Source organism: Hemitrygon akajei, chromosome 10 (assembly GCF_048418815.1).
Source record: "Hemitrygon akajei chromosome 10, sHemAka1.3, whole genome shotgun sequence".
NCBI lineage: Eukaryota > Metazoa > Chordata > Chondrichthyes > Myliobatiformes > Dasyatidae > Hemitrygon > Hemitrygon akajei.
Window position 1 is genome coordinate 38,063,904 of NC_133133.1, and position 24,131 is coordinate 38,088,034.

General features: G+C 41.6%; 1 protein-coding gene across 1 annotated transcript in view; it reads right to left on the reverse strand.

Moving 5' to 3' along the window:
- Nucleotides 1-24,131, reverse strand: part of amer1 (APC membrane recruitment protein 1) — a 60,406-nt gene that overhangs the window by 15,748 nt on the left and 20,527 nt on the right. The gene's annotated exons all lie outside the window — the stretch shown is intronic.

Genomic DNA, 24,131 nt, shown 5'->3' on the forward strand with positions numbered 1-24,131 from the left:
TCATGCTTAATGCTGTTCAATTCAGACTTTCACAAGATTAGGGATTTGCAGAACAACTCCTGGCTAATTGCACACTGCGGCAGTGCACTCAATAGATGAAACACATGGCTGAACAAATGGAAAATGAGAGAGAAGTGAAATTAGTTTATTTTGAACTTCATCAAAGGTTTGTGACTAAAGTTACCAGGGGAGATTAATTTGTTAAAATAGATCTGAGCGACGACTGAATACATCATTGTAGGAGAAATCATGTGGCAAACAGGAGAATGGGTGGGATGGATTTATGAAAGTGGGTCAGGCTTGTTTAGTCTGAAGGCCTTTATACCATAGGTAACAAATCACTAAATGCATGTCCGATAATGTTGCCTTTAATGACGTGTCAACCCATTAGTTACTTGTATAGTAACGTACTAGGGTGGAATCTAGTAAATTTAAAATAGTTTGCAATAATTTTCAAGCTTTAATGCTCTTCTCCAAATTATCAATTAATCAGTTTGCTGGCAAAATATAAACAAGAAAAAAAATTAAGAATATTATATAGCAGACATAGAGCCAACAGTCCTGGTATGTAATAGTTCGTTCTTTCATCACGCTAATATTAACCATCTCAGAATGGTGGCCCTCTTTGTTCCTCTCTGTTTATCACCATCAACATAGTGATTGCACCTGGATGTCCTTGTACTGGAGTCATAGAAAGTTAACATGCATGCACAGCAGATAGTTAGGAGGACAAAAGGTATGTCAGTCTTCATTGGAAAAGGATTACAGTACAAGAATATAGAATATAGTAAATCCCTTTGTGAAATATTGTCCTATGTGTTAATTTATAGAACTTGCCAATAGCACTGTAAAAATTGTCCTTCGCCTTTTAAAGATTCACCAGAATTGGAAGCAAATTCATTATTTTTTCTCTCCTCCCTCCCATTTCCATACTTGCCCTTAGAAAGAAATGCCTCTGAGGTATATTTCCTTCCTGATATCTCATCACCACAGTTCATCAACCTTCCCTTTCAGCTGCTGTGCTCTACGGTTCTCGCAGACAATGTTGAACATCATCTTTACCCCCATCGCAGCCATGACCAGTACCATATGTATTGCTTACACAAGGTGTGGGGAGCCTGAACACCATCCGACCCCACCACAGAGCTACATATGGGCGAGCGCGTTGACATTCATATGGGCCAACCCATTTCCAGCCACAGGGGGATCGCCCATTGCCAAGCCATATGGGTCAGCTAATAGCTAGCCACAGGGGACAGCCCATTGCCAGCCACAGTGAGCTGCCTGTTGTCAACCACTTTTCAGTCAATTTGTCCAGGAACATTGCAAATGTGTCTGACACATTGGCTTAATCACAAACAAGGCGACTACAGGCTTATTCATGTTCTCACCTTACTCTTCGGTTCAATTAAATTTCACCGAACTGAAAAAATAGATCTGTTTCTTCACAAAGGCTGTTGAGTATTTACAGAATTTAAAGCATTTATGTAGATTTCTAATATCGAAAGTATATGCTTCCTTTGGAAGGGTGTTACATTGCTCATTTCCATCCAGTCCTCCTTCAATTCAGTAGTTATTAATCTTGTCCACCCTCTGTCCATTTCAAACCAGTGTGACAGAAACATGGACAACTATTAAAAGTACTTTTTGGAATAAGCAATTGGAAAAAACCCATGTAAAGTGAGCTCATTTATCTTAGCAAGTCACTGTCAACACAGTGTCATGATGAAGTCCCACAAGGTGGAAATGGTTATTAATTATTTATTCAGCAATTTTGTTCTATTGCAATCTGTAAACTGCCCAACAATACAAGATAACTTCCCTTTGGCTTCTTTTAGCTTTAACTATTCTGCACTTTGAAATGAGTGACTTTGCTGAGATGTGGCACACTGACAGTGTTAGATTTTAGTTCTTACACTGATTCTATAACATACCTTAGCTTCAGATTCCATATTACAACTCCTGTGACAATGCTTTAATGATGTATTCAAAGAGAATGAGTACACGGTGTCCAGAATTTTTCACTTTATAGACTACAATAAATTCCATTCCAAATGTTGGTCGCTCAGAGAATCTGATAGGTGGAAAATGACATAACGTTCACCATTTTATTCATTGGGAAAAGCACAGCAGCACTGAGTGCACTTGAGTAGCAGGAGTCCACTCCTGAGGCATTCTTGGAAAATATTGGAAATTGGAAATACAAACCCAAGGATCCAAGCATCAAGTGAGCCAGAAAAGTATACAACCGAGAAATATCCTAAAACTTCGTCAGGTTTCAGTAGCCTGTGTTCAGAGAATCGTTTAGACAGCAATTTGGCACTTTCTTAGCAATGGGAGTACGTAAAGTTCTCCGTAACAGCAAGAGTCAACCCCTTGGTTCATCAATGCCATGACCAATGCAAGGATCCACATATCAGCCTAGCACGGAGAATCAATGCAAGATGAATTCAAGTACCGGTAAGTATGTTTTTTAGATACGTAGTTTGTGAGTTGTTGAGTTAGTGGCCCTGTTGGCCTAGCGTTCATTATTTTTCTTTGTTCTGAACGGTTCTTATTTAAACTCGGTGAACTGATCATTCTGTGTCCATGTGTCTCCCCTGCACTTGTACCATCACTGAACTCCTGGCCAGCAACACCTAACCGTCATAGTGCACCAAGCAGAGAAAGAACAGCAGAAGTTAGCCATGAATGTCGTTGGTCAGGTGGAGGAGAGGTTAAAGTCGGTGGAGGCTGCTTTGGGAGACATGGGTTCCACAGTGCAGCAACTACTCTGAGAGCAGCCTGCCCAGTGCGAGCTGGAAGAACAGGTATCAGCACTCGCAGTAACATTTCAGCAACTCTCAAAAGGCAGCCAGAGTCAGGTGGCAACCACTACTGTTCTCATTGCCTCTATTCAGCAGCTCTCTACCAGGACAGCCCCACTTCCTGCACTGGCTCCTCCCCTATCCCAGTCTGACCAGCTTCATCCACTAATGCCCTGATTCTCTTGGCTGCTTCCAGACCCAAACCCAGCACTCCTTCACCAGGCTGAAACTCCAGTGACTCTAATGGCTACAGAAACTTTTATTTCGCAGTGTGAGCTGACTTTCCAAGCCCAGCCACGTGGGTTCAGTGATGATGCACATAAACTGGCTTTCATGGTGAATCTCCCACTCAGCCTGTTCAATGCTCTTTGAGAACTAGGTTCTCCTGCAGCCAAGTCTTGACAGCAACTTGTAGTCAAGTTTGATCTCCAGCATGGGGTTAGGAGGCTGCCCACCCACTCCTAGATCTGCTGCAAGGAAGAGGGTCTGTGAGAAACCATGCAGTAAAGTTCAACACTCTTGTGGTTGAGATGGGACTCAACGAGCGATCTCTCATCATTGCTCTCCAGCGTGAGCTGAACGCAGAGGTCTGGAATGATATCAGAGTGTGTGATGAACAGGACAACCTGGATGACCAATAAGTCTGGCCATTTGCATGGACAGCTGCGTAGCTGAGTGGCAGAGAGAGGGAATGCTATGACCCTCCTACTCAGCAGATCACTGCCTGGCTTCACCCAGTACATAAGCCAAGGAGGAGGCCATGCAGGTGGGGGGTGGGGTGCGCCCATCTCAGGAGGAACAGGATTGCTGCAGAAGAACAGTTTACTGCCTCTAACCCACCGATCAATTGATCTCTAAAAGTACTCCGAGAGGAGGGCCGAGCATTCCTGTCTGCCTGTCTTGTTCCAGCTCAAGCCTCAGTCAGCGTATCTCCTCATGGGGCAACTGCCAGTCCGGACCTGTGTGATGTTCCAGCTGAGATGCTGACCTTTGAGAGATCTTCAGTAGAAGACCACTCCCTGCCTCCACACCATCCATATGACCGTGCCATTGACCCCTTTTGTAGTTCTTTTTATTATTATTTATTTATTAAATTTTAGAAATTACAAGGAATAAATGTGATAATAAAATAGTAAGAAAAATAATGTTGACCCTCCCCCCTCCCCTTAACCCTCCCCCCTTAACCCTTATCTAAAGAAAAGAAAGAAAAAGAAAGAAAGAAAGAAAGAAGAAAAAGATTACCTGGATATCAACTGGGGAAAGTAAAAATAAATATCAAAATTATTTTGAACTCCATGGAGCATGTGGGGGTCCTCCGATATCCAGGCAATCTTTTTCTTTTTCTTTCTTTCCCTTTTGTAGTTCTAGTCCTCCTCGGAGCTGGCTTTTTTCCCCTCTCTCATCCTGAAATGGTGGCCATGGAAGAATACATCAAGGAGGCATTGGCTTTGGGATTTATTTCACCCGTAAGGGCGGGGTGGGGGGGCTTCTCTTTTGAGAGCAAGAAGGATGGCAAGCTCCATCCCTGCATTGATTACCGGCCCCTCAACAACATCACTGTGAAGGACCACTATCCTCTTCTCCTGCATGCCCCTGCATTTGAAGATCTCCAGGGAGAAGCCATATTCCCCAAGATAGAGTCGTACAATGCTTACAACCAGGATCACTTCCAAGAAGGGGGCAAGTGGAAGACCCCGTTCAACACCTCCATTGACCACTATGAGGACTTCTTGAATTCTTTTGATCTGGTTAACCCCTCTGCTGATTTTCAGGGCCTGGTCTACAACGCACTCCAGGACATGTTGAATCAGTTTGTTTTTGTGTATTTGGATGGCATTCTTATCTTCTCCCTCTTTCGCTAGGAACACATCCAATATGCCCAGAAGGTTCTCAAACCAGAGAAGTGAGAGTTCCACAAAGAGCAGATATCATTCTTGGGCTACATCCTCACCCACTTTAGTGTTTAAATTGACCGGCATAAAGTTCAGGCTGTCACAGAATGGCCCAGAACTATATACGGTCAAACAGACGAGGTGCTTCACAAGGTTTGTCAATTTTCAAATTGCTGCATCATCAGACGCTTTAGTTCCATCTCAGCTCCCATAAATGCATTCACCAAGAAGACCTCTGCAGGATTCCAGTGGTCAGGTGAAGATGACCAACCATTCTCGGAGTCAAAGCGACACCTCCCCACTGCTGCATCATCTAGACCCATCCCATCCATTGTCAGGGTTGATGTATCTGATGTCGACAATGGAGCTGTACTTTCCCAGCACTCGCCAGCTGCACTCCTGTACTTTTCTTTTCCATTGCCTGTCTCCTCAGAGTGTAACCATGATGTCAGGAACTGAGAACTTCTGGCTGTCAAGGGGGCCCTGGGGTATGGCGACACTAGCTGGAAGGAGCAGAGCACCCTTTCTGGTATGGACAGATCGCAAAAACCTCCCCTATGTTCCTGATGGACTCAACTCCCATCAAGCCCATTGGGATCTCTTCTTCACCCAGGTTAATTTCACTTTTACCTACCATCCTGGCAGCAAGCATACCACCACCAATGTTCTCTCCTGCCAGTTTGACATCTGAGGACAAAGCCAATCCAGAGCCCTTTATCCCTGCTAATGCATAGCTGCTCCAGTGATTTATGGAATAGAAACAGAAGTGGAGGCTACCCAACAGACAGAGCCAGGCCCAAGTGGAGAATCTTCTAACCAGCCGTTTGTTCCTGCCATTGTGTGCCCCAGTGTATCGGAGTGGCGTCACTCTTCCTGTTTTGTTAGCCACCTGGGGATTCATAGGACCTTGGAATTTATAAAGAGATAATTTTGGTGGCCATCTATATCCTATGATGTCCACAACTTCACCTTTGCTTGTTCCACTTGTGCTCAGAACAAGGTGTCACATCTGTGCCCTGCTTATCCTCTCTGCCCACTGGCTGTGCGTCACCACCCCAGTCCAATCTTTCGGTGGATTTCATCACTCTCTGTCTCCATCAGCAGAAAACGCTACCATTCTAGTAGTTGTGGACCTGTTTTCTAAAGCAGCCCAGTTCATTGCTCTCCTTAAGCTGCTGTCAGCTTCTGAGAGTGCCACCCTCATGGTTTAGCACGTGTACAGACTACAAGGTTTCTCTCAGTTCATGGAGTTTGATCGAGGACCACAGCTCACACCCTGTTTTTGAAAGGTTTTCTTTTCTCTTTTTAGAGCTACAGTCATTCTCTCATTTGGTTTCCACCCCCGCCCCCCACCCCCCACCCCGATCTAACAGTCAGTCTGAGAGTGAATCAGGAGCTGGAGACAACCCTGTGCTACCTTGTCTCTTCCAAACTACAGCCTGGAGTTCACGACTGGTTTGGGCAGAGATTGCCCACAATAACCTCCAGTCACCCTCCACTGCCATGTCCCTCTTTGAATGCCAAAGGGCATTCCATCCACCACCCTTCCCTGACCAAGAGATTGATGGAGGAGTCCCTGCTGCTGAAGTCACCCCAGTGATAATTTTTCAAAACTCCTTAGATTCTGGATTAGTTCCTGAGGATTGGAGGGTGGCTAATGTAACCCCACTTTTTAAAAAAGGAGGGAGAGAAAAACCGGGGAATTATAGACCGGTTAGTCTTACATCGGTGGTGGGGAAAATGCTAAAGTTGGTTATCAAAGATGTGATAACAGCACATTTGGATAGAGGTGAAATCATCGGACAAAGTCAGCATGGATTTGTGAAAGGAAAATCATGTCTGACGAATCTTATAGAATTTCTTGAAGATGTAACTAGTAGAGTGGATAGGGGAGAGCCAGTGGATGTGGTATATTTAGATTTTCAAAAGGCTTTTGACAAGGTCCCACACAGGAGATTAGTGTGCAAACTTAAAGCACACGGTATTGGGGGTATGATATTGATGTGCATAGAGAATTGGTTGGCAGACAGGAAGCAAAGAGTGGGAGTAAACGGGACCTTTTCAGATTGGCAGGCAGTGACTAGCGGGGTACCGCAAGGCTCAGTGCTGGGACCCCAGTTGTTTACAATATATATTAATGATTTAGACGCGGGAATTAAATGCAGCATCTCCAAGTTTGCGGATGACACAAAGTTGGGCAGCGGTGTTAGCTGTGAGGAAGATGCTAAGAGGATGCAGGGTGACTTGGATAGGTTAGGTGAGTGGGCAAATTCATGGCAGATGCAATTTTATATGGATAAATGTGAGATTATCCACTTCGGTTGCAAGAACAGGAAAACAGATTATTATCTGAATGGTGGCCAATTAGGAAAAGGGGAGGTGCAATGAGACCTGGGTGTCATTGTACACCAGTCATTGAAGGTGGGCATGCAGGTACAGCAAGCGGTGAAAAAGGCAAATGGTATGTTGGCATTCATAGCAAAAGGATTTGAGTACAGGAGCAGGGAGGTTCTACTGCAGTTGTACAAGGCCTTGGTGAGACCGTACCTAGAGTATTGTGTGCAATTTTGGTCCCCTAATCTGAGGAAAGACATTTTTGTCTTAGAGCGAGTACAAAGAAGGTTCACCAGATTGATTCCTGGGATGGCAGGACTTTCATATGAAGAAAGACTGGATCGACTAGGCTTATACTCACTGGAATTTAGAAGATTGAGGGGGGATCTTATTGAAATGTATAAAATTCTAAAGGGATTGGACAGGCTAGATGCAGGAAGGTTGTTTCCGATGTTGGGGAAGTCCAGAATAAGGGGTCACAGTTTAAGGAAAAAGGGGAAGCCTTTTAGGACCAAGAAGAGGAAAAACTTCTTCACACAGAGAGTGGTGAATCTGTGGAATTCTCTGCCACAGGAAACAGTTGAGGCCGGTTCATTGGCTATATTTAAGAGGAAGTTAGATATGGCCCTTGTGGCTAAAGGTATCAGGGGGTATGGAGAGAAAGCAGGTACAGGGTTCTGAGTTGGATGATCAGCCATGATCATACTGAATGGCGGTGCAGGCACGAAGGGCCAAAGGGCCTACTCCTGCACCTATTTTCTATGTTTCTATGTTTACCTGCCCTAGCTCTTCCCCTTTGGTGGATGGGTTCCTGCTCTATTTTGTGTAGTGCATCCTGGCATCTTGACAGGTGCAGGACAGTGTTCAGTACCTGGCTGATTGGAAGTATGGTCCAGAGGAATGTTCTTGGATTCTGACTCAACACATTCTGTACAAGTCTCTCATCCAGGACTTCCAGCAGGCGCAGGCCTCTGACACCTCAGGAACTGCACCTCGGGAGGGGAGGCCCTTTCACAACCACGCACACTGTCATGGAGTCTGGGTGCTCTCGCAGGTGGACAGCTGAAAGAATGTGGCAATTATACACGTGAGAATGCAAACATTGCAGCCAATCAGGGTTTCTCTGTGATTGCATTTAACTATCTTCCTGGTGTCTCAGTTTTGTTCAAAGCACGCGACATCAATGCTCCCTGCTTACCTTAGTCCTCGTTCCTGGAAAGAAGCTTGATGATTGAGGTAGATGCTGTCACAGGAGTGGTATTAATTTAGTTCTAGGTTACTGCTTCGAGCCGCAGTGACATCGATAGTTTTCAGTTAGTGGCCCTGTTGGCCGAGCGTTTATTATTTTCCTTTGTTCTGAACAGTTCTTATTAAAACTCAGTGAACTGTTCATTCCTTGCCCATGTCTCCCTCTCGGCACTTGGGCATCACTGAATTTCTGTCACAGAGAACTATTCAAATTTATGACCACACTTCATTCCTGTAAACTAGATCTTTGCACCTACCTCTGTTGCAATGATAAAAATATTGTCAAGGACTGGCATTCTGTTGTTTATGGTTTATGTTGTTGATAATTTTCAACCAGGTTTATTAATGAACCAGCAGAAATATCTGAAAGTACTATTGGGTTACTGGGAGCCAACACAAAAGGCTTCTGATTAATTTTCCTCATGTAGTCTGTCCCAGTTTATCAGCATAATTCACCTGAAAAACCGGACACAAGTTTTCTTGAGTATAGCAATGAATTGAGAACAGGAATGACAACTGAAAAGAACTACTTCAGCTATAATTACTGTAAGGTTAAACAGCCTATGTTGCATTGATTTATGAAACAGGAACTGTCTGCATTCAATTGCTTTGAATTGCTTGGCATCCTACATTAGACAAAACTCCACGCTGCAGAACAGTGAATTAATAGAGCAGTGTTGGATAATCAATCTATCTCGGACAAGAATTCTGAACTTGTAATAGATAAAAATATTACAAAACCACTGCAAATAATGAAAGCCAAGATCTATTTCTTCACCAAACTCACATTCATTATTAAACTCCTCTCCCTTGTTAGGGATTCCAACTTAGTCTCTGTGGAATTATAGTCAGACACATGCTGTCATTGCTGAAGTGAGGTGAGAATCCCAAGGTCATAGATTTTTTTAAAAAATTCTACCATGTATTTTAACAGAAAAATTCATTTGATTTCATATCATCCCAAATGTATAACTGAATCTGAAATTCAATTTCCTTCTCAATCATGTACTCTCAACTAAACTCCTTAAATATTCCATATCATAAAACTATTTGGTGATTTTATCAGAAGCAGTATGATTCTGCACAGGGGAAGCAATTTGACCCACTGTGCTTGATCTTTCAAAGTCCATCCTCTCCACACACTCCTCACCACTACACCCCACCCCCCAACCCTCAGAGCTCTGCAAAAATTTTCCTGTTCAGATAATGAAAATCCACATCGATTCTCCTTTTGCTGACCTTTCAATTATTGTGTTCAGAAGCATAAAAACTCAGTTAAAATATTATCAAGCTCCCTCAGTACTTTGAATATGTTAAAAATTTTCCTTCGCCTTTTATGTTTGAAGCAGAATCATCCCATTCTTTTTATGATTGAAGCTCCAGGTCCCAAGTGTTATTCTAATGAAGCTCCACTGAACCTTCTGCAGGCCTCAAAGCAATTTCCACAGTATAGCCCATTTTACTGGATACAATAACCAAGCTGAGAGCCAAGTAAAGATTCATGAAGATTTAGAATAATCCTAGTACCTCTGCTTATGAGGTTAAGGATCTCACATGCTTTCAGATACTGGCTGCCTGTCTACGTCTTTAGCTTATAAAGATCTATCAGATCTCACCTCAGCCTCCACCACTCCAGAGAAAACAACCCAGATTTTTCAGCCGTCTCCTTATAGCCTCTAAACCGGGTAGTGTCCCGATAAACCTCTTCTGTATCCTCTCCAGAGTTCCAAAGTTCTTCTTATGATTGGGCAACCAGAACAAAATGCTAGTTGTGGCCAAACTAGGAATTTATAAACCTGCAACACAACTTTCTGACTCTTGAATTCAATTCCTCAACGAAAGGCAAGCATGTCATATGCCTTCTTTACCACCCTGTTAACCTGTGCAGCCACTTTCAGGGAGTATTGACTTGGAAAGTACATTATGGCTATCATAGCTATGAGATCACATCTCCATGTACTGATCTACACTCTAAGTTCATTACTCTTATCCATAATACTCCTACCATTAAAATACACACACTTCAACCTATCCATTTCATTGTGTCTATTGCCTTACCCCTGCCTGTTCTTTCCAGTCAGTCCCCCCACTATCTGACATGGTGCTCTAGTTCCCATCTCCCTGCCAAACTAGTTTAAACCCCCTTGAGTAGCACTGACAAACCTCCCAGCCGGGATAGTTTACACTCCAGTTAAGATGCAACCCATCACCCGACTCCAGAAGGAGTTCTAATGGTCCAAAAACCTGAAAATCTGCCTCTTGTACTGTTTCCTCAGCCACTCATTCATCTGTAATAACTTTCTGTGACTGCACTGACCAGCACATGGAATTCTTGCCAAAGAAATTAACTTGGAGATGGAGGCTACGGAGGAAGAGCTCAGCGTCGCGGGGGAGTGCGGGTGAAGAGGGACAAAGGCAAGTGCTCTGTTCACCACAGCCTCCCCCTTGAGAATGCTCTGCAGTCGTTCTGAAACATACTCAACCCTCGTGCCCAAGAGGCTGCCATCGTTTTCGTAGCCAAAGAATCACCCATCTGTCCCCCTGTCTAACATGTCTCCTATCATTATTGCTCTGTCTGACTTTATCCTTATCTGCTGAACTAAAAAAAAAGCAACCACAGTGATACTGACCTGGCTACTGATAGGTTGTCCACACCCACCCACCTAGATGTATCCAAAGGGGTATATTTGTTTCTGATGGGAATAGCTACACTGAAACCTTGCTCGGACTGCTTGTTTCTCTTGGTGGTCATCCATCTATCTGAAGCCTGTACCTTGGGTGTGACCTCCTCTATGAGAGTCTAATCTGTAGATGAACCCGGGTACCTCCAGATCTAGCTCCAGTTCCTTGACCTAGTCTGTCAGGAGCTGCACCTGGGCACACTTCCCACAGATGTAGTCAACGGGAAGACCATAAGCTTCCCTAACTTCCCAAAATTTTCCCTACCTACCATCCTGCCTACACCGAATCAACAGGTAAAGGGGAACATCAAAACCTTACCTGTGCTTTCTCAGTGAAGCCTTCTTTTAAAGAGCTGCCTTCATCCTCCACACCTGGGCAACTTACTTCACTTCTTCACACAAAAGCCCAAGCTGTCCACTTTTACATCAGTTTCTGTTTTCTTCGTTTGTGCTAATGGCAGCTCACACCTATCAGGAAGGTGCATTACTGCCACCTACAGTAATGGAGGTATGAAGGGAGCCATGATGGAGGTCAGATCCTACCTCCCAAACCTGCTTTAATTTAAAAAGTTCACCAGAGCCCAAAATGACTTAACCATTCCTGTGCAAACATGAGGAAACCTGCAGATGCTGGAAATTCAAACAACACACACAAAATGCTGGTGGAACACAGCAGGCCAGGCAGCATCTATAGGGAGAAGCACTGTCGACGTTTCGGGCCGAGACCCTTCGTCAGGACACACACACACACACGAAGGGTCTCGGCCCGAAATGTCGACAGTGCTTCTCCCTATAGATGCTGCCTGGCCTGCTGTGTTCCACCAGCACTTTGTGTGTATTGTAACCGTTGCTGTCTCAGGACCATGGCCACTCCAAAATGACTATTCTACTTGATTCTAACTTCTTTTTCTTTGGCTGCTGTTAATCAGTTTATTAGACAATCAACTATTAACTAACAATTTGTAAATATGCCACTTTTAGAGTCCATTGCAGTGAAACTCACCAGCTAGTCCCAGGAACTACAATCTTCAAAACTCTCACTCCACTTGCTCTAAGTACCCACTCCTGTTCAGTGAAATTCACCACCACATCCTGAGATTTACCACTTTTAAACTTTTGCACTTCTTCCTCCAAGTCCTTGCTCCTGGTCTCTTCAACTTAATCTGTCTCCTTCAAGAGTTGGAGAGTCACTGGTAGTTTTTTTTTACATTTTAAGTTTCTTGTGCCGTACTCAATATCTGAAGAGAGAAGTTCTGCTGGCCTAAGGGAAAGAATGGAGGGTCTGTTTGAATCTTTCTTTTGAGGAAAAAAAAAGAACAAAATGACCTCCTTCAATGCAGGATGGTCCTATAATTCTTTAGTTAAAAATTAATTTAAAAGTATAGCAATTTGCATATAGATGAACACTGAAAATAATTTATTATATAACACTGATAAAAGATCAACATTATTCTATTTGTTTAAAATGAGTTTGTGAGAACTTACAATCTTACCTCTGCTTATTTCATTTTTTTCCACGTGTTTTTACTTGGTTGTTAATGCAAACACTAGATGTTTCAATGTACACGTGGCAAATAAACTTGGCTCTAAAATCTTCACATCCTACTTACACTGTGGTTCTTTTGGATTCATATTCATCCCTCGGCTCTGTGCATTTGTAAAGCAGTCTTGTTGCCTGATTAGCAGTATTTGATGCATCATCCAATACTTTAGTACTGTTTTCCTGCTCTTTGAACTACACAGTCCGAGGAAGCCAAACAATTAACTGCTTCTTCATTAACGCAGTGGACATATTTGACACTGAATGTACTTATTTATTTAGAGATACAGCACAGAACAGGCCCTTCCAGACTAATGAGCTGTGCCGCCCCAGAAACTCTCCTTCTTAGCACTATCCTAACCACAGGATAGTTTACAATGACCAGTTAACCTACTAACCAATCTGTCTTTGGAACGTGGGAGGAAACCAGAGGCACACAGAGGCAAGCCATGCAGTCATAGGAAGAACGTACAAATTTGATATGGATGGCCCTGGAAGTGAACTCCGAACTCTGATGCCCTGAGCTGTAATGATATCTAACCACGACACATCGTCCTTGTTGATGATAAATTTCTGGTTTTGATTTCTGTTCTGTATTTCCTCTCTATAACACTGTTTATGTTTTGCAGGTGCTGACCGATTAATCGTCTATTTTCTGCACCTTCTGCATTTATTTGCAATCCAGTTTTTACTTAATACAAATAATTTCTATCTTAATTTATTTCTGACAATGGCAATGACACCTTTACACAAGCCATTCTTTTCAAGCTCCATATATTTTGCATGGTCTTGTTGAATGGATTTTGTAATAGTTAAACCATTTTTCTCCGAGTCTGCTCTGTATATTACTCACCTGAAGACAGGCCTCCAAATAATGTATCATGCTCCTTAAAATTTGCATTGAGTAAATTCAGAATAATTAATTACACAATGTTTGGTTGGAGTAAGTGAATACAGAACCATACGCAGCTCAATTTCGCCTGTCATTTTTCCTGAAGACTGCAGAGCAAAATTGCTGAGAGATCAGATGTGGCTTGACTTGTATGCACAGCCACACTGCTGGTGCCTCAGTCTGCCATGAGAGCCCCAGTATGATGGTTTTCAGAGAAGTCTTATTGCTTGACCCCAGGTCTGCTTTACTATCTGCAAAGTCTGACTTCACACACTCATCGTCAATTAGAAATCTATTAGGGATTTTTTACATAATATCAGGAATATTAGGTATCAGTAGGAGATGTGAAGAACTGTCAAAACACGTGCATTAGATTATTCCACTCCAGCAACACTGTGTGTGTGTGTGTGTGTGTGTGTGTGTGTGTGTGTGTGTGTGTGTGTGTGTGTGTGTGTGTGTGTGTGTGTGAACACTGTGTGTGTGTGTGTGTGTGTGTGTGTGTGTGTGTGTGTGTGTGTGTGTTATTTTGCTTCTATGTGTGCACATACACCAGGCAACCATCACATATTTAAAACACTGTATCAGCAGTTAAGAATTTCTGTGATGCTGATACTTTTCGTGTTACCAAAAGTAAATTATATGGATGACTGAGTGACAGAGATCAAGAAATGTTTCCCACCTGACTATTCTGGATGCATTAGCAGTTAAGATGCAGTAGCTGAACTAGGATTAGAAAAAGCACACAAAATGCTGGAGGAACTCAGACAGCATCTGTGAAAAGGAGTAAACTGTCAGAGTTTCAGTTTGAGATCCTTCATCAGGACTGATTTCCAGTATCTATAGATTTTCTCTTGTTTGTGATAAGGAAAAGTAGCTGATCTTTTTCCTCTTTTAATTATATTTTCAGATTCCGGCTGGAACACACCTATACACGTGGGCTTCAAATGAGCTGAGAATGCTGCCTGGTTCTGCTGCTCTCTCTGAATGAGCAATATATTGACATTAAATGTTTAGACTTATCATTATCATTAAGTACTATTAGCTGAAGTACCGAATATCTAATATGCACTCTTGCATAATTTAGGACCTTTGAGAGAAAATCGGGAAGAGAATTCCTTTGTTTAAATACCCATCAAGATCATTCTATAATTTGATATGAAGAAATAAAACAGAAATATATAGACGGTGTCAGAAAGCAGTGAACCTTCTTTAACAACATTCAAGATGGTTTGAAACAAATAAAAGATTTTTTTTTGATATCTTAATCCTTTAAATTCTGATATCTTTGATTTGGCTGTAGAATATGTCAAATTTATCCACTTTAAAATATGCAAAATACATTCTAGATATAATTTCTATACAGACCTAGGTGATGTTTAACCAACAACTTTCAGATATCCCTGATAAAATAACAGTTCCCATGTTATCAATTATTTATCAATTATTGTAAATAGCAAGTTTAGCATAAATATACAGGGCAGGTATTTTATTTTATTAGGAAATCTATTGTCATTATTTGGGAATTAACTTTTGAGTGCTTTTAATAATATGCCTATTTTCAAAGTTCATTCTGTCATAATGTTTATTTTCAAGTGAGATGTTCGTGGCCCGAGTCTGTTGACACCTATTGATTTTCATTGCATTGTTAAGATCTCAAATTGATATAAGAAAGAAGTATCTTAGAGGATCACTGGAATTCTGTGCCCCAAAGGTGGTTGCTTGTTCAAGACTGAGATAAGTAGCTTTTTAAAAATTATGGCAATCAAAGGATTAGTGCAGGAGGGGGGCATTGAATTAGGAGATCAACCATGTCCGAAGGTCTGAATTGTCTCATCGCTTTAATTTCCCATTTTCCTGGATGCAGTGAATCTCAGTTTCTGTTCCTCATTCTTGAAACGCAGCAGTTTGATGTTTGGTAATGAATGGGTAGCCCAATAGTGGACTTTTCTCATTGCTATCACTCCCTTATTGTGACGTGGGAAGCAGGTTTCTGCACAACACCCCTGATGATAACAAATGCCCTGTGGAGTCTTCTTTTCACAATTAATGCTTCGTGCTCTATTTCTTGCTCTGTACAATCCAAAATTACATTTTCCTTCCATACAATAGACAGAGACAAAACTGATTTAATCTACTTCTCAATACTTCCAGATTCTGCTCTGCGTTGCAACTTGTTGAGTTATACCAGGTATTGTTCAAATATTTGTTTCTTTGACAGTCTTATGGCTTCTAATTAATTTGTTTGTCTATCTTTTGTAATTTCTCAGCCCAGCTACTCAACCTTTTAGATCCTTCTGTTCAGCTGAGACCAAATTGAGACCCCCATCTGCTCTCCAAGTGATGCGAACTCTATGCCACCACCTGGTTTATAGAAACTCAGTGTAATGATGTCTTAATTACACCATAGATTTGGTTCGGTAGAATGGCAACCTGATACATTCCCCAAGGAACATGATTGGCATCCCATACCAGGCAAACATCTGACTCTATTGCTGCCTATTGAGGAAAATTCAATGCTATCTGATACTTAATCACTATTGCCTCCATATATTATTCCACCATGTGTTATAAAGCACAGTAAAATTGTGAAAGCAATGTAAGGAGAGCATTACATGAGTCTTATTTCCACAAACCCCTACAAAGATATTATCAAAGGCCAGGACCATAATGGGCACCGAGTTCCTATAATGGAAATTAAAGTATATCTGGGCTAATACTGTATGCAGCTTGAAAACCTGTGACAGAGAGTACCTAACTAAAAAGATTTTGAAAATCTGCAGTCTGTATTATGAAGGAGAAAGTGGCACACTTAATTTAAAAGCATACTGTAAGATTCTGTAATATTGGTTACCCAAATCAACACAGCTTTTTATGACCATTGCTTTGATGACAGTAAAAATTAATCAAAAACTTGTTGCCAAAGGCAAATAGTTTCCAACTTGTATCAAGAAGGCAGATTAAACAAAAAGACTAATAAAGGTTACAATAAGACAGACACAACTCAATGCAGAAAGTTATGTGGTAATAGAATTTGGTATTGATTTTGATAGACAATGCATGCTCAATGGTACAGTTTTAAAGGGGGTGCAAAAAGAAAAAGACCTGGTGTGTATTTTTTTATACCTGGTTACCTCTGAAATAAATTCCATTTTTCTGGAACTTCTTTCGTACTGTATTCACATTCTTTTTCAAACCACATCCTCCAGGTAACTAAAAGGAATAAAAAGCCTTGGTGGATATTTTTCTTGACTTTTTCAGGGTTATTACCACACAATATGAGTCATGAAATGTTTTGTTCTATGGCAGCAGTACAATGCAAGACATAAAAAATTAATATACAATAATAAATAATCAATGTAAAAAAGGAATAGTGAAATAATGTTTTGGGACTGCCCAGAAATCTAATGACAGAGGGGAAGAAGCTGGTCCTAACACATTAAGTGTGGGTCTTCAGGCTCCTGTACCCCTCCCTGATGGTAGTAATAAGAAAAGGGCATATTCTGGGTAGTGAGGGTCCTTCCTCCACTCGTCTTCAAAGAGTTAAGTCCAGTTACACCCCGTGGATATTGTGCAAGCTGAGTACACAATATTCAGAGGCTGTAATTGGACATGGAGTGTACTAACTCAGTACATAACAGGTGACTAACAGGTCAATCACCTATTGTTCAGTGTTTGGGACTGGAAGAAGAGTTTGGGGTTAGGAGAGAGAGGGGCAGAATGGAGTTAGTTTTTACATTGCCCTCCCCTGCTATTATGTTAACAAAGGAAACATCAGGACACTAAAGTTCCAATGAAATCCTACTGGTCTGAAATGTTAACTTGTTTCTTCTTTCCATATGTGCTGAATATAACAATTTTGTTTGAATATCCGTTATCCAGAATTACATGAACTGGTGAGTCCTGGGTCCTGATTTATTCAAACTTTTGCCAATTCCCTCCTTCCTAATGAGAATGTAAATCCAATCATCCATTGTTCATCACTGATGTATACTGAATATTGATGCTTTTAATGCCCATGATCCTAGTGGAGCATTATCTGTAGCTGCAGCAGACAACATAATCGTAACTACATACATCCAAAAAGAAATTAATGAATGATATCTCATAGCTCAAAGGTTCAAAGTAAATTTATTATCAAAGTATATATATGTCACCTTATACAACCCTGAGATTCATTTTCTTGAGGGCATACTCAATAAATCTGTAATAGAATAATAATCAGAATACAATCAATGAAAGAGCACACCAACTTGGGTATTCAACCAATGCAGAGGAGGTTAGCGATCGCTCCCAACTGAGGCCAGTAGGGTGACTATGGTCAGCAGCTGGATCGGCAGCATTTGGACCCAGGTCAGCGGTCACTCATCATGGGAGGACTGAGTCCAGCCTCATTTGCTGTTGAAAAGGTTTCAATATTCTGAGATTTACAGTGTACTGTGCTTTATATTGGTCTCCTTCAGTTTCTTGGTGTTTTGTTCTTGTTGTGGCTGATTGGCGGGTGTGCTATCAGTAGGGGTTTTTTGTAGGTGAGAGGGAGTTTGCTACTGTTGCTGTGCTTTTCTGCGAGTGAGGGGGTTGCAGATTGTTATCATCACTTTTTTTCTGTGGGGAGGGGTAGGAGATTTGATGTTATTATCGCTGTTTTTGTCTGTGGGGAAGGAATGGGGGATTTGATCCTACTGTCACTGTTTGTTTCTGCTGGGGGGGCAGGTGGAGGATTTTGGGCTTTGTGAGGTTTTTTTTTCTTTTTCCCAGGGGGGTGGGGAGAGTTGATGCCATTTCTTTCAATTTCTTTTATGGTCTTTTTATATCTCATGGCCAGTTGAAGACGAGAAATATCAGAGTTGTACTGTACATGTATACTTTGACAACAAAATGAACCTTTGAACCAGTGTGCAAAAGACCACAAACAGTGCAAATGCAAAAACAGATAATAATAATTACTAAATATCAAGGATATGAGATGAAGAGTCCTTGAAAGTGAGTCTAGAGGTTGGGGGAACACGCAAGATGGAGCAAGTGAAGCTGAGTGAAGTTATCCCCTTTGGTTCACCAGCCTGATGGTTGAGGGGCAATAACTGTTCCTGAACCTGCGTGATGTGAGCCCAGAAGCTCTTGTACCTCCTTCCTAATGACAGCAGTAAGAAGGGAGCATGACCTGGGTGGTTGGGGCCCCTGATTATGGATGCTGCTTTACAACAACTCTTCATGTAGACGTGCTCAGTGGTGGGGAGGGCTTTACCCGTGAGGGACTGGGCCATCAATCTGTACTAATCTGTAATACCAGTGTTGTAACGAAATCAAATCATAGTTTATCCATTCAAGTCCTGTTCTAAGCTGAGTTAGTTAACTTTCAGCCATAGCACAAATTAAGGAGCTACAACCAACTTTATTTTTTTGTTAAGGCCCTATCACACCTTTGAGCCATTGTGCCTCAGCAAACCTGGACAACCCCAATTTAATCCTAAACTAATCATAGGACAATTTACAATGACCAATTAAACTACCTGGTACGGCTTTGGACTGTGGGAGAAAACCAGAGCACCATTGGGACCCCCTTAAGGAAGATGTCGTAATTGAACTCCAACACTGCAAACTGTAACAGCTTCACACTGCTATGCCAACACGGCGCCTTGGGTGACAGAACGGAGGATTAGCAGGCATTCTCCCCTCTGAAGATTGTTATTCATTGGTTGGCTGGCAGTTGGACCCAGTTGCCAATGTGATGTTCTGAAAAAAACGTGGGGCAACAGATAGCCCAGGCTCAGCAGTATGGCATTGATAGATAGTTTATTAAATCTATTGCATAAATATTCACATATATATAGACATATTATGAAACGTGTAGTTATTTAGAAAGGTATGTCTGCATGGTTAATCTTTCAATGGCTCAAAATGACTACCCATCATTATGAAAATAGCTACCATGTGCACTCTTACCCTCCAGCCATTTTCTGCACCTATCCATCTACTTCAGTCTCCACTTCTGCAAATTAATCATTGTATACATTGTCCTCACTAAATAAAAATATATAAGCCTGTGAAATATTATTCATAGCTAATTGTTTGGCAATGCTGTCAGATAGACAAATGGTCTGTCATTCAGTTATAGAGCAACTGGAAGTGCACCTCATTTATTACCAGCTCCAGTCAATGAAACCAGGATGTAGCATGAGGGTTTTTCTAATTCAATTGTTTTCTCGTATCCTGGGAACAGTAATCCACAAATCCTAGCTGTCAATGGGTATCTAACCATTCTGTGGAAATTAGCCAAAGTGGAGCAGAAACACTCCAAAATGTTTTGGATATGAATCTATCAAAATCCAAACTCTGTCAAAGTATTGATCACGTAATACAGTTTATCCCAGGCCCTTGACAAAGCAATAGAGAAATAATAAGGATTCCTGAAACAGTATGTGGACCGGCCGATGAGCGGAGAGGCTATACTGGATGTAGTTCTGGGTAATAAACCTGGTCAGGTGACAGACCTCTTGGTGGGGGAACATTTTGGTGAGAGTGATCACAACTCCCTTAGCTTCAGCATGGCTATGGAAAGGGAGAAAATCAGACAAAATGGTAAAGTGCTTAACTAGGGAAGGGCTAACTTTGAAGGGATGAGGAAGGAACTAGCGAGAGTAAATTGGAAACAGATGTTCAAAGGGGAAAATACAGAAGTAATGTGGGAGAAGTTTAGGGACCACTTGAGCTGGGTTCAGGATAGGTATGTCCCACTGAGGCAAGGGAAAAATGGTAGGAAAAGGGAACCATGGCTGACGAAACAGGTGAGACAACTCGTCAAGAGGAAAAAGGAAGCATATGTTAGATACAAGAAGCAGTAAGTAGGAGGGGCTTATGAGAAATATAGGGTAGCCAGGAAGGAACTAAAGAAAGGACTTAGGAGAGCTCGAAGGGGGTATGAGAAGGCCTTGGCATGTAGGATTAAGGAAAACCCCAAGGCGTTCTATGCGTATGTGAAGAATAGGAGGATGACGAGGACAAAGGTGGGACAGCTAAAGGATAAAGAGAGCAACATGTGCCTGGAAACGAAGGAGGTTGGGGAGGTCCTAAATGAATACTTTGCTTCAGTATTCACAAGTGAAAAGGATCTTGATCAGGATGAGGTCGAAGTAGAGCGGGCCTGTGTGCTAGACAATGTGGAGATTAAGGAAGAAGAAGGGCTGGATATTCTTAAAAACATTAAGATTGATAAATCCCCAGGGCTGGATATGATACACCCCAGGTTGTTGTAGGAACTGAGAGAAGAGATCGCAGGAGCATTAGCTATAATCTTTGAATACTCTTTGGGTGCAGGGGAAATGCCGGAGGACTGGAGAATGGCAAATGTAGTTCCCTTGTTTAAAAAAGGTAATAGAGAGAAACCTAGAAACTATAGACCTGTAAGTCTTACGTCAGTGGTATGCGAACTATTGGAAAGGATTCTTAAGGATAGGATCTACGAGCATTTGGAGAAGTACAGTCTACTCATGGATAGTCAACATGGCTTTGTGAAGGGAAAATCGTGCCTCACGAGCCTGATTGAGTTTTTTGAAGAGGTAACAAAAGAAATTGATGAGGGTAGGGCAGTGGATGTGGTCTACATGGACTTTAGCAAAGCATTTGACAAGGTCCCTCATGAGAGACTCATCCAGAAAGTCATGAGGCATGGGATAAGTGGAACCTTGGTTGTTTGGATAAAAAATTGGCTTAAAGGAAGAAAGCAGAGGGTAGTTATGAAAGGGAAGTATTCTGCCTGGAGGTCGGTGACTAATGGAGTGCCGCAGGGATATGTCCTGGGACCCCTATTTGTGATTTTTATAAATGACCTGGATGTAGAGGCAGAAGGATGGGTGAGTAAGTTTGCTGATGACACAAAGATTGGAGGAGTTGTGGATGGAGCTGTAAGTTGTCGAAGGTTACAAGAGGATATAGACAGGCTGCAGAGTTGGGCAGAAAAATGGCAGATGGGTTCAATCCGGACAAGTGTGAGGTGATGCATTTTGGAAGGACAAACCAGCAGACTGAGTACAGGATTAATGGTCAGTTACTTACGAGTGTGGATGAACAAAGGGACCTTGGGGTTCAAATCCATACATCCCTCAAGGTCGCTGCACAGATTGATAGGGTAGTTAAGAAGGCCTATGGAATGCTAGGCTTCATTAATAGGGGGATTGAGTTCAAAAGTAGAGTGGTCATGTTGCAACTCTACAAATCTCTGGTGAGACCGCACTTAAGAGTATTGTGTTCAATTCTGGTCACCTCATTATAGGAAGGATGTGGAAGCTATGGAGAGGGTCAGAGGAGATTTACCAGGATGTTGCCTGGTTTGGAGAACAAGTCATATGAAGCAAGGTTAGCAGAGCTGGGACTTTTCTCTTTGGAGCGTAGAAGAATGAGAGGGGACTTGACAGAGGTCTACAAGATTATGAGAGGCATAGATAGGGTGGATAGTCAGTACCTGTTTCCCAGGGCACCAATAGCAAACACCAGAGGGCACATGTACAAAATTAAGGGAGGGAAGTTTAGGGGAGACATCAGGGGTAAGTTTTTTTTTTTACACGAAGGGTTGTGAGTTCCTGGAATGACTTGGCAGGGATGGTGGTGGAGGCCAAAACATTAGGGGTATTTAAGAACCTCTTGGACAGGCACATGGATGGAAAGAAAAACGGAGGGTTATGGGGTAGTGTGGGTTTAGTACTTTTTTTAAGGATTATATGGGTCAACACAACATGGAGGGCTGAAGGGCCTGTACTGTGCTGTAGTGTTCTATGGTTCTAATGCTGGGATTTCTACTCTGATTTAACATTGAGTGACCTCTATTGGAAATGGCATACATTTAGAAATAGAGGAGGAGATGTTAGTATGACATGTGAGTTACTGCTTACTATCTAGATTCAGGTTTGAAGAGGAATCTGAAGGGCCTTCTAACAAAAATCAAGACTTTTATCTTGAACAATGTCAAAGGGAAAATGAAGGGGAGGGGAGGAGATGCAGAGTTATAATTAAACCAAATGTGCCCATAAGAATGAATTTGGGCTGCTCATTAATGTAAAGCAATAGCTATGTTATGACTATCATTGATGTTCTAACCCTTTAAATAATAACTCAGTAACATTTGGTCTATAAGACTACCCCATGTCTGGACCATAAATAAAGCCTTCTATGGACTAAAGACGCAAGGAAAACTACGGTAAATGTAATTGAATTTTTTTTTCATTTTAATTATTTTGCAAATGATCTGCTAGAATAGACCATCCATTAAATCACTTCTGCAAATTTAACTGCGAATCTGGCTGCTTCCCTGATATCTCATTTAATCTGATCCAAGACTCTAGCTGTGAGATTATATTGCTTTACTGACTATATTATGATAATGAGGGAAACCATATACACTCATCGTACAACATGCCACATTGATCAAAAGCTTAAGACTGGCCTATTTTTCTCCAACATCTGTTCAGTACAGAATCAGGACAGCATGAATGATTTCTTACTGTAGTTCACCGTTAAAGCTCTTGCCGGTTTCTTGCCAAAATCATTCAGCAATTTGTAGCATCCATATGTGGCACTACAAATCTTCCACTTGTCATCAACTACAATTCAGGCTCATGTTATGGTGCTTACATACACAAAACAATTTGTGGGATTTTATTCTCTCTGCTCCTCTGTGCAATTCTTAGTACTTAGCTAATTCACAGTTCAGCAATTTTATACAACCCACAATTTTGTCTTTGCCCACTTCCTTTACTATTCTGGTTTCCTTCACTTTTCTAAGCTTTTTGATAGATTTCAGCTAACTGCAGTAGCATTTGGAAGATCTTTCTTCTGCATTTTCACTACATATCATACAAATGAGTATATGATTTAGAAGCAGAAATAGGTCTTCCAAACCCTTTAGTAACTTTGTGGTTGTAACCTCAACCCTGTATTCCTATTATTTAGTCTTCCACCCCTTTACATATCCAATATCTACATCTACCTTAAAAATATTCAAGGATTCAATTTCTAACAGCCCTTGAGAAGGAGAAGGAAAGTCTCCAAGTTTTGTTTGTCTACTTGACTAGCCCATTAAATTAACCTGTGTTTTTAAAAGACCTTTAATATTTCTGACTTTGATATTTCCAATTCTTCACATCTGTTTGCTTTAATAACACTCAGAAAGGGGTTTATCCTTTACTTTGAGTTTGCCAGTGTTGTGGTACACTTTTATTGATTGAAGCTAGGGAAGGAATGTCGGGAGGTAAAATAGTATTTGTAGAAGTAACTGTTTAACAGTCAGAGCAGACACAGTAAGCCTAAGAGTGTTTTCATGACACGTGACTCTGTTTCTTGTGCAAACCTCAAGTGCAACCCAAGAGTGGGATCCCATCACAATTGTTTCTTTCATATTAAGGAATAATACAGCTGAGAAGCTGTGGTAACAAAAGGCATATGGAGCCAGAAATAAATTGCAGCAACATATATGCGTTCGCTATTTCCTGTACTTCACCGCTGTTTGCAAGTGATTAACACACAAAAGTGTCAGCCTTGTAAAAGGTATTCCTCTCACCATGCTAGAGGAAGTCAGCTGCATTACAGAAGATGACCAGACAGAGATTCAACAGACAGTTTGGGGTGAGGCTGGAGATGGGACACAGGCTCAATCACAACTGACTGGTCTCATAGGAAATAAAAACAACCATCAATCTCCATTCAAAAATTTTAAATTGCTTTTTTAACAATGGTTTTGAGATGCATTTC